The sequence below is a fragment of the Bufo gargarizans genome, chromosome 7, assembly GCF_014858855.1.
Source record: "Bufo gargarizans isolate SCDJY-AF-19 chromosome 7, ASM1485885v1, whole genome shotgun sequence".
In the NCBI taxonomy this organism is placed as follows: Eukaryota; Metazoa; Chordata; class Amphibia; order Anura; family Bufonidae; genus Bufo; species Bufo gargarizans.
The window spans coordinates 130,486,351-130,498,369 of NC_058086.1; positions in this window are offsets into that span (position 1 = coordinate 130,486,351).

Genomic DNA, 12,019 nt, shown 5'->3' on the forward strand with positions numbered 1-12,019 from the left:
CTCCAGAAGGATATTGATACTTTGGAGAGAGTTCAGAGAAGAGCTACTAAACTGGTACATGGATTGCAGGATAAAACTTACCAGGAAAGATTAAAGGACCTTAACATGTATAGCTTGGAAGAAAGACGAGTACAGAGGGGATATGATAGAAACTTTTAAATACATAAAGGGAATCAACAAGGTAAAAGAGGAGAGAATATTTAAAGAAGAAAAACTGCTACAAGAGGACATAGTTTTAAATTAGAGGGGCAAAGGTTAAAAGTAATATCAGGAAGTATTACTTTACTGAGAGAGTAGTGGATGCATGGAATAGCCTTCCTGCAGAAGTGGTAGCTGCAAATACAGTGAAGGAGTTTAAGCATGCATGGGATAGGCATAAGGCCATCCTTCATATAAGAGAGGGCCAGGGGCTATCCATAGTATTTAGTATATTGGGCAGACTAGAGGGGCCAAATGGTTCTTATCTGCCGACACATTCTATGTTTCTATGTTTCTATATCTGAGGATAGACTAATATGAATATTGTACTGCTGGTGACCCATGCTCAGCCACTCCCGCTACAGCTCGGCCTCTGCATAGTAATACTCAGTTCACTGCAGAGCAGACAATAGAAATAGCTTTCTACCCAGCTTGTCAGGAACGAACAGAACTTCTACAGGAACAGGGCAGGGTAACTGAGAAGAGAAGAAAACAAATATATGAAAAGGCAGTTGCCCTGTAAATTACTTTTGAATATCTTTTAATGGCTTTTAACATCCTTTCTGGACTTTTGATATGACAATGATCATGGCAATAACCCCTTTAACTGGTTCCTGACCAGCACAAAGTTGGACAGTGCATCACAGTTGGGATATAGATTCTACTCAGTGACATATATTTCCATCATGGTGCTCTAGCAGGAGCTGTCAGTTTACACATGAGAGTAGCAGTAGGTGTAGGTAGTACAGTGGTCCCTCAACATACAATATTAGGTAGCTCCAGGATGACCATTGTATGTTGAAACCATTGTAAGTTGAGTAATCACTTCCAAGGCCCCATAATGTCACCCAAGATGTAAGAAAATAAAGATTTAAGACAAATAAGCAGATAACTAAGACATATAAAACAAGTCATTACATATAACTAGAGATGAGGGAATCAAAACTAATGAAGTGGAATTCGATCTGATTTTCAGGAAAAAATTGATTCGCACTAAATCAGAATTTCCTCACGCTTCGTGGTAATGAATCAAATTTTTTCTTAAAATAGCTGCTGCTTGTGTGAGGAGATGGAGCAAGAAACTCTGGGAAGGTGGGATCACCCATAATGCCATGCATGCAGCCAAATCAGCAGCCAGCAAGCTTTGTGATGTCACAGCCCTATAAATAGCGTCAACCATCTTGGATTTTGCCATTTACCAGTGTACTTAGTGCAGGGAGAGACGTCAGCAGACGTTAGGGACAATGCTAGAAAAAAGTTCAGGGAAAGATTATTCAAGGTGTAGGGAAAGGATAGGGAGGAATCATTCCACAGTATTGAAGCAGAACAGGGTTCAGTGGGGGAGGTTACAGCTTGGGTAGTAGGAACAATCCTATTACACCTTGCTGCACTGACTGGGGACCCAAACTGCCATTATACAGCTCTGTAATTCCAACAAACCGTTCTTGTTATTGGGGTGAAAGTGCTGTTTGATACAGGCATTAACAGGGTTTATTACAAGGAAATATTTATACGTCTTATTTGCCCTTGTGCAGTGCAGTTATATGTTCTAAAGCATTTTTTGGCTTGTATTAGTGGGAAAAAAGGGCTTATTAGCCATTGTGTGGTGAAGTGCGAAAAATTACAGCCTTTTTTGGAGTGTATTAGTGGCAAAAGAAAAATATATTTGCTGTTCGGCGGTGCAGTTATATGTTCTAAAGCATTTTGTGGAGTGTATAAGTGGAAAAAAGAAAAATATATTTGCCATTCAGTGGTGCAGTTTTATGTTCTAAAGCCTTCTGTGGTGTGTATAAGTGGACCTATTTGCAGTTCAGCAGTGCAGTTATATGTTATAACGCCCTTTTTGTTGTGTAATAGTGGCAAAATAAAAATATATTTGCCGTTCAGTGGTGCAGTTATATGTTCTAAAGCCATTTTTGTTGTATATCAGTGGCAATAGTAAAATATATTAGCTTTTTAGTGGTGCAGTTATATGTTCCAAAGCCCTTTTTGTCATATATTAGTGACAAAACAATTATATATTTGTCATTCAGCGGTGCAGTCGTGTATATGTTCTAAAGCCTTTTGTGGAGTGTATAAGTGTCATCTAGCAGTCGTGTCTTGACCAGCAACGCAGCGGTTCTTGAATGGTTGACTCGGTCATCTCTGTTTTGGATCCACATTTTTTGGGGGCATTAGCAATACTGATGGATTACTGACCAAATGCTGATCGAGTGGAGGCGTATGCTCAACAGACAGGATCTGTTTTTAGGGGTTATTGTTCTGACGGATCAGAGGAAGGGCAAATTAATCAGTGACGTCAACACAAACTTACTGCTGACACCCTCTCCACTTTGTTGGGGGCTCTACTTGTATAAGTGTTTAATAGAACAGGTTCTGCAGACATCTATGTGGAATCAGCTGACGACGGTGTAAAAGGAGTGTGCTTCTTTTTGACGCTAACATCGACTTGTAAAGCTGAGTTCATAATTATTTTGTCAGTTTTGGCCCAGTGACTGCCCAAATAAGTGAAGTGTGTAGTAATTCTAAGAGCGACGCCTGTCATCTGCATGTCATACTGATTCACAGTATTATTTCACTACCACAGCAGACTCCCTATGCGTGTTACTGTAAGGCACAGTGTTCTACACCACTATAAAGGCTCTCTGCAGCCAGGAAATAGTAGTTTTTAACACGATTTACCTCGAATAAATTTGGATCGAACCAAACTTTTGAAAAAAATTCGGCGAAGTGGCCGAATTGAATTTTTTAGAAATTTGCTCATCTCTAGTCCTTGCATATAACAGTCAGGAATAAATGCTAACAAGCAACTAAAACGGCTATTTTACCATAGAAGTGGTTAGATCTTAGTCTGAGGCAGTGGCGTACCACGGGGGTGCTGTCCGCCCCGGGTGCCGGCTCTCAGGGGGTGCCAGAAGAAATGAGCGCTTTCATCAATATAGATGGAAGCGCTCATTGTTAGAGCTCTGGGATCTTGGTGCCGTCACTCACCGCTCAGCTCTCAGCGCTCTGCTCCCTTCAGGCCGGCGGCACACAGAATTGTGAAGCAGGAAGACTTCTTCCTGCTCCACGTATCGCGCTGCCGACATGTATGGGTGGAGCCTCAGCCCGGTAATCTGCATAAGCTCCGCCAACACAGTGCTGCAGAGCGATCTGTGCCTGCAGGGAAGAGAGGACTGTGAGCTTCAGGAACGGGACAAGGTGAGGAGTTACTGTGTTTTGTTTTTTTGTTTTTTTAAATACAGAGGTGGCACAGAGGAGTTTATTACTATGGAGGGGGCACAGAGGAGTTTATTACTATGGAGGGGGCACAGAGCCAGAGGTCATTACTACAATGAAGGGGTACAGTGGGCATTATTACTGTGAAGGGGGCACAGTGGGCATTATTACTGTGAAGGGGGAATAATAGGGATTTCTACTATGGATGGGGAACAGAGGGTATTACTAGTCTAGCACAGTGGTCATTATTACTGTAAAGGGTGCACAGTGGGCATTATTACTATAAAGGGGGCACAGTGGGCATTATTACTGTGAAGGGTGCACAGTGGGCATTATTACTGTGAAGGGGCACAATGGGGATTTCTACTATGAAGAGGGCACAGAGAGCATTACTAGCACAGTGGGCATTACTACTATTAAGGGGGCACAATGGGGATTATTACTTTGAAGGGGACACAATGGGGATTATTATTATGAAGGGGACACAATGGGGATTATTACTATAAAGGGGACACAATGGGGATTATTACTATGAAGCCGGCACAATGGGGATTATTACTGTGAAGGGGACACAATAAGGATTATTACTGTGAAGGGGGCACAAAGAAGGCACTACAACTTTGAAAGGGGCACAGAAAGGAAATAACTACTGTGAGGGGGCAGACATCTGTACAAAACTACTGTGAAGGTTGTACAATAAGGGAAATACTACTGTGAGTGGCTACAATTTTTTTAAAGTATTGGGGGGGGGGGGGGTTCCAGAGAAAGGACCCGCCACTGGTCTGAGGCATTGTATGTTGAGTCTGGTTTCAACTTGCGATAGGTCAGAAAAGACAGTGCCATCAAGATATAATGGCTTCAGGATACAATATTTTCAACATTTGATGACTCAGTGTAATGAATATCACATGATTCCAGCTTGGACTCGCTACTGGTATGGCCTTCGTTTTTAAGTGATCACGTTCCCCTTCCCCTTATTAACCACTCCTCCTGAGGAAGCGATTATACGCGAAACGCGCGTCGAGGAAGCACCACCACCTCTGTACCCTTCATTCTCCATTAGTTATGTTTATCATATATTTGAGTTTGGTCATTGGTATATGAAATGTCTTGTCACCCATCAGAGCGATACTAGGTGAGCCCAGAGCATACTACGGAGTTTTGTAGCTGTGGACATGCTCTGTTTAGGGTTATGATTAGGGTTATTCTTCCCCCTTTTTTCATTGATAGTCTGAGGGCGTTATAGAGGTGGTGTGCGGCTGTTGTTCCCTACTATTATATTATGTCATGAATGATAATTACCTTTTAACATTGGATTTAATAAAATAAATTTTTAATCATCAAGGTGTTTTTACACTTCATTTTTTATTGTGTTTGTATGTACATTAATGTATATAAGGCTACATTCACACTCGCGCTTTGGCTTTCCGTTTCTGCGACCGTTCAGGGCTCTCACAGGCGGTCCAAAACGGATCAGTTTTGCCCTAATGCATTCTGAATGGAAAAGGATCCGCTCAGAATGCATCAGTTTGCCTCCGTTCAGTCACCATTCCGCTCTGGAGGCGGACACCAAAACGAGGCCTGCAGCGTTTTGCTGTCCGCTTGACGAAACTGAGCCAAACGGATCCGTCCTGGCACACAATGTAAGCCAATGGGGACGGATTAGTTTTCTTTGACACAATCTGGCACAATAGAAAACGGATCCGTCTCCCATTGACTTTCAATGGAGTTCATGACGGATCCGTCTTGGCTATGTTACAGATATTAGAAACGGATCCGTTCATGTCGGATGCATGCGGTTGTATTATTGTAGCGGATCCGTTTTTGCAGATCCATGACGGATCCGCCCAAAACACGGGTGTGAAAGTAGCCTAAGTGCATACAATAAATAATAAATGACATGTACTGTATTATGGCCCCATACCAGAGTAGATGTGCACAGTAAGACCGTAGACTTGCTCAATGCTGCTATTACTTTAGTGGCTTTATTTGATATTTTTTTTTAATTATGCAAATCCTAAAATATACCAGTAGGTAAGTCACAGATTCTACATACATGAGCGATTCTTGACATTTCATGATATAGAAGATATACATAGCATGAGTAACCAGATGTGGAACTTATTATAGTAAAACATGAAGAGAATAGAAAACAACTATTCCAAGCAAAAACTGAAATGTAACATATATTTCTATGCAGAATGAGCCTTTGTCCAGACCATGTATAAAAGTGTGGCTGCTAGGAATGCAAATTGTTCAGATAATCATCATCTCGTTTCTGCTCCTGGTTTAATGATACCACTGTGCTCACAAAGAGCCTCAGGATACACAGCCTGCTTCAAAAGAAACCTCATTGTGAAAGGATCCGTGGTGGTATATTGTATGTCATGGCAATCCATAAAGAATGCAATTTCCCCTAATTGTCATGAGCTGAGAAATATCTTGCACAGAACCATCCCTGTAGAATATGGTCTTAAGCCAGTATATTAAAACTGACAGCCTGTCCCAATAAAAGTTACAGCAATGGCAGAATATTATTTTGTCAGGATTTACTATACATGCAGGACATGGAGTAGATGGGCTCTATATGCGGGGCCACGTAAGGCTATGTTCAGTACCTATTTTATAACAATCCCTCTAGTATCTCCCCAGCGAGTTCCCTTGGTGACTATTGAATGTTTGGGGATAAAAAGTCATATATATTTCCATATAAATATTACTATGTTATTGCAGGCCATGCGATGAAACCGAATTTCTTCCCTCCAATACATGATAAAAAAGGAATTTTTACCTTATACACCTGGCACCTAGGAGTATTTCAAAGGGGTGGTCCATCTTTTTAACAGTTTTTGGTCACCCTTCCCCCCCCTTCCCCTTCTGCCCTGCTGGCCTTGTGGAGGGAAACGTATTTAGCTGCTCCAGTCACTCGCTTCCTGCTTCTTCAGTCCACCACTGCATTTGCCACCCTCCGGTCCCCCTATGTCAACTTTCAGAATGAACAGGGATCACATGCCGCTGCAGCCAATGACTGGCTGCTGCGGAGATGTGTCCCCCAAGCTACACATGACCTAGTCCTCTCCAACACTGGGGCAGATTTACTAATCCTGTCTAAAATTTAGACAGAGTAAGCGTAGACCAGGTAATGTGAAAATATATCACAGTTTATCCAGGGGCATCTTAGAAAACTTACTAGACACATGTTGTAACCCCTTAGTGACCACCAATATGCCTTTATTACGACTGTCACTAAGGGCGTTAGGCTGGCCCACTGCCTTTTCACGGCAGCCCATTCTAAGCACTGCATAGGGGAGAGCGGAGGCTCGGCTCTGACATTGGAGCCGCGCTCCTGCTCTAACAGTCCAGACCAGCAGGAGTGCCGATCCGGGCTTTTAAACCCCTTGCAAGCCTCGGGAAATGGTGCCCGCCCTCTGTCTCTCATCAGCACCCCGCAAATGCGATTGCAGGGTTATGATATGTGTATAGGCTGATGGGACCTGATTTAGGCCCCAAGCCTGCCCTGAGTGTTCTCTATGGCACAGTCTGCTGGTCAAAGTCAGTATAGCACTGACATTAAAATGCAATGCACTATAGGGATAGTGCATCGTATTTTACAAGCAATCAAAAGATTGCCCGTTATAGTCCCCTTGCGGGGCCATTAAGTGGTTAAAAAAAAGTTGTAAAAACAGTGTTTATTAAATTTAAAAAATTCCAATAAAAATACACTTTTTTCCATTGAAAATACACTTTTCCATGAAAAAATTACAAAAAAAAAAATCTCCCCCACATGCCAGATCAGAGTCAAGAATTTTTTGCCTTGCTCTGGATCAACTTGCAGGATAACAGGCTGAACTGGGTAGGCAGATGTTTTTTTTTCATGATTACAAACTATGTTACAGGCAACTGCTCCAGGCAGAAACCTGTACCCAATTGGCCTAGGGGATCATGTGACCCAGCGCTGACATCAACATGCCTGGGTCACTGCTCTGGAACCCACATGATCTGGTGCTGACGTCATCGCGTCCGGGTCTAAAGCTCCGGCTCCGATTGGTCCCTGGACTGTGATGCCACACCACAAGACCAGACTCTGGAAGCAACCTGGGAATGACGAGACCACCCAGTGCCTGGCCCAGTCATTGGATCGTGGATGGGTAAATACATGACAATATCCTTTTTAATTGTCAGGGCAAACAGAGATAACTAAGTAGGAACCTGGCCATGTAAATCAAGAAGGAGAGGGAGAGACAAGGGGACATAGGGTGGCTGGGCCCGCCCTCAGTGTACTTAACTGCTCACTTGGATATGAATTTCTCCAGAACAAAGCGATGGATCGCTAAGTGAAAGGTATTATTACATTCAGCTGAGCTAGCCTACAAGACATTGTGCCTGGTTTATCAGTGAATTTACTGCTGACAAACTCACTTCAATATACTGTCATTAAATAAAAATATTAGTATATCTTCCTATAGCAATACACAACATCACAGTTATACACAGACAAAAATAAACATACCATGCAACTTTTCCATTACTAAAGAAACTGGATATTTAAATTGTAATGATGCAAATGACTCAATATAAACTATAGAATGAATAAAGTAGAAAGTTCCGAACAACAAATTAAAATGATAGATCATCTTAAATATTCCTGTTTTATCATTACATGATGGATGCAAAACCATATTTTATTGATTACATTAGAGATCAGGGGAAAGCTCTGATGTTTTAATATATTCTCTCTTAGACATTTTGTACCATTTACATTTTGAATTATTTACTTCAGATCTGTATATGTGTCATATTTATAGAATAGTGCTTAGGAGGACAGCGAGGTTCTGTGTCCTTGTTTAACTTCTCAACATCTCCAGTCCATGTCTGCTATACTTTATTTTAGTTTTTTCTCCATGTCTACTTTTTTCTTAAAGTTTACATTACTTTTTGTGTCATCAACTGAGTCAATACCTGAACTGAGCATTGACTAGTATGAATCCTTGTTATGCGGTTTTAAAGTTCACTTGCTAGCCATGTTTTAACGGAGGTGAAGAGTTAGCAAGCCTTAGGGGGTCATTTATTAAGACTGGTGTCTTAATAAATAACGAATGCAAATTTCCTCGCGCTTCATGGTAACGAATCACAATTTTTCCTAAAATGGCGGCTACACGTGTGAGGACATGGGGCAAGGAACTCTGGGAAGGTGGGCTGACCCATAATGCCATGCATGCAGCCAATCAGAAGCCAGACAGCCCTGTGATGTCACAGCCCTATAAATGCGGCAGCCATCTTAGAGTCAGACATTTTTCAGCGTTCAGAGTGCAGGGACAGACGTGAGAAGGCGCTAGGGACAGCAAGTGGAAAAAACTCATTGTGGAAAAAAAAGAAAAAATGATTCAAAAGTGCAGGGAAAGGATAGGGAGGAATCATTTCACAGCATCTTTGAGCAGGGAGAGATGTCAGAAGGCGCTAGGGACAGTACTAGAAAGCAATTTATAAGTGCAGGGAAAAATTATTTGGGGATTCAAATAGCCATTATACAGCTCTGTCATTCCAGCTATTTGTTCTTGGAGTGCAAGTGCTATGTTGAAAAGCCTTTAGTGGCTTATATCTTTTCAAACAAGAAAAATATATACGCAGTTCACTTCTGCAGTTATATTTTTTTAAAGCGTAAAGAAAGAAAAAAATATACGCACTTCACTGGTGCAGTTATTTGTGGCAAAAGCATTTAGTGGCCTACTTCATTATAGAAAGAAAAAAATATACACACTTCATTGGTGCAGTTATTTGTGGCAAAAGGGTTTAGTGGCCTATTTCCTTATAAAAAGAAAAAAATATACGCACTTCACTGGTGCAGTTATTTGTGGCAAAAGCATTTAGTGGCCTACTTCATTATAGAAAGAAAAAAATATACACACTTCATTGGTGCAGTTATTTGTGGCAAAAGGGTTTAGTGGCCTATTTCCTTATAAAAAGAAAAAAATATACGCACTTCACTGGTGCGCTTATTTGTGGCAAAAGCATTTAGTGGCCTATTTCAGTACAGAAAGAAAAAATATACGCACTTCACTGGCGCACTTATTTGTGGCAAAACCGTTTAGTGGCCTATATCATTATAGAGAGAAAAGATTATACGCATTTCACTGATGCAGTTATTTGTGGCAAAAGGGTTTAGTGGCCAATTTTAGTACAAAAATCGGTGGCGGTTATATGTCTTGAAAGTATTTAGTTGCCTATTTCAGTACAAAAAGAAAAATATATTCTCAGTTCACTTCTGCAGTTATATGTGTTGAAAGGGTTTAGTGGCCTATTTCAGTACAGAAATAAAAATACAGTATATGCACACTTCACTGGTGCATTTATTTGTGGCAAAAGCGTTTAGTGGCCTATTTCAGCACAGAAAGAAAAATATACATGCACTTCACTGGTGCATTTATTTCTGCTAAAAGTTTTTACTGGCTTATTTCAGTACAAAAAGAAAAATATATTCTTAGTTCACTTCTGCAGTTATACGTGTTGAAAGCATTTAGTGGCCTATTTCAGTACAGAAAGAAAAAATATACGCACTTCACTGGTGTACTTATTTGTGGCAAAAGCATTTAGTGGCCTATTTCAGTACAAAAAGAAAAATATATATACGTATTTCACATCTGCAGTTATTATTTCAGTACAAAAAAAAAATATATTCAGCGTTCACATTTGCAGGTATATGTGGTAAAACCTTTAGTGACGTATTTCGGTAGAAAAACTAAATGCATTCAGCGCTCACTGTTGCAGCTATATGTGGTAAAATATTTATTGACGTGTTTTGGTCGAAAAACAAATTTTATTCAGAGGTCAGCGCTGCGGTTATATACGGTAAAATCTTCTTTGAAGTATTTCAGTCGAAAAACTAAATTTTAGCAGCAGTCAGCGCTGCTGTTATATGCGGTAAAATATTTAGTGACGTATCTTGATGAACTTCGCGACTCTTCCGGGCTCAAAGCTATCTTGACGCTTTGTCTTCTCGTTGTCTGTAGCTACTAGAGGCCTGTTCATGCCAGGCAGGTTCCCCCAGAAGTATCTGGGTTGATGAGCAGCCGATACCGCACTAGCATCAATCTTGACAGGATTTATCTCCAGGTGGAGAAAAAATTGTTTTTGGGAATGCTTTTTCCATCGTAACCATGTCGTCGAATAAACTGAAGACTGGCAGATTCTCTCCTGTCTTAGGCAACACAATTCTTATTATTACATTTATTAAAAATTGAATATTAAATTATGTGGCCTCCTCATGCTGCTGCCACCTCCACACTATGTCACCTTGCCACTCTGTGGTCTCCTGATGCTGATGCCACCTCCACACTAGGTAATTGTGCCACCCTGTGGCCTCCTACTGATGCTGCTGCTGCCACCACCTCCAGACTCTGTCATTGTGTAAAGTCAGATTTTTAAAAAAAAAAGTTTGTATAATAGCTGTGCTTCTTTGTACAATCATAACTGTGAAAGAACAGTTCTTTTGTGGGGTCCCTTTCAGCCATATTATTTCCTGTTTCAGCTGCACAGCTAGATGCTTTTCACTCAGAAGCAGTGGCAACTCCTTGTGGAATCTACCAGCACTGTACTGCTTTGACATCCTTTCCCTTACTTCCCACTGTTTGTTTACAGCTCCGGACCTCACAGAACAGATAATGAGGCAGAAATCAATCACAGAACAGCAGGAGGCTCCTATAATCTTCAAAGGCTGTGTGGAAGCAGTGCTTTTATCAGGCTCAGAATCTGCATTCTGTCTGGGCATTCCATTATTTTCTGTTATAACCATGTTATAATCGAAAGCCATAACGGAATCCCTAACGCTAGTGTGAACCAACCCTAAGACTGGCCCCCCTCTTGCCCTGCGCCCCAAAGCAGTCGCATTGTCTGCCACTATGGTAGTTATGCACCTGGCAGGGAAATTACTGTATTAATGAAATGAGCTGGGTTGAGGTACTCTACTTATGATATTAACTTGGTTCTGGTACTGTAGTGATGCTAGCTGGGCTCTGCTTCTGTTTTTATGGTATGAGCTTGTTTGTAACGCTGTATTTATGTTTATGAGCTTGTTTCTGCTACTGTATTTAAGTTTTGGCTTCTTTTAGTTTCTGCAGCTGTCATGTTGTCACGGCTGAGGATGGAGAAAACCCTCAGCTGTGCGGTGCCAGGTGATGGTAAGGGCGCTACTTGGCCAGAACCACAGAATTAGGGAGCAGGTCACCTCCTAGCGCTTCCCTAATCTGACCCTGACTCCTAGCTGCATGGGCAGCCCTTAAAAGGTAGGAGGGCCCATACTCAGGAACCTCGGATCCCTAATGACCCTCCATCGTTCCCTGAGCTAGGAGCTGGGTAGACAGCCCGTTCCTCCTGGACACGGAGAAACAGGAGTCTAAAGTGGCCAAGCTACAAGGGGAACAGAAACAACTTATAGCAGTGACAGGCAAATGCAACCAACACAACACTCACCTGCCACAGACAACAAAACCTGGAACCCATGTGCAAGTGCTGCTGTTCAAAACACAAACGAACACAGCACACACCAGACATCACACAGGAACCCAGGACCATAAGTTGCAATAATAAGGAAACCCCCACACACACC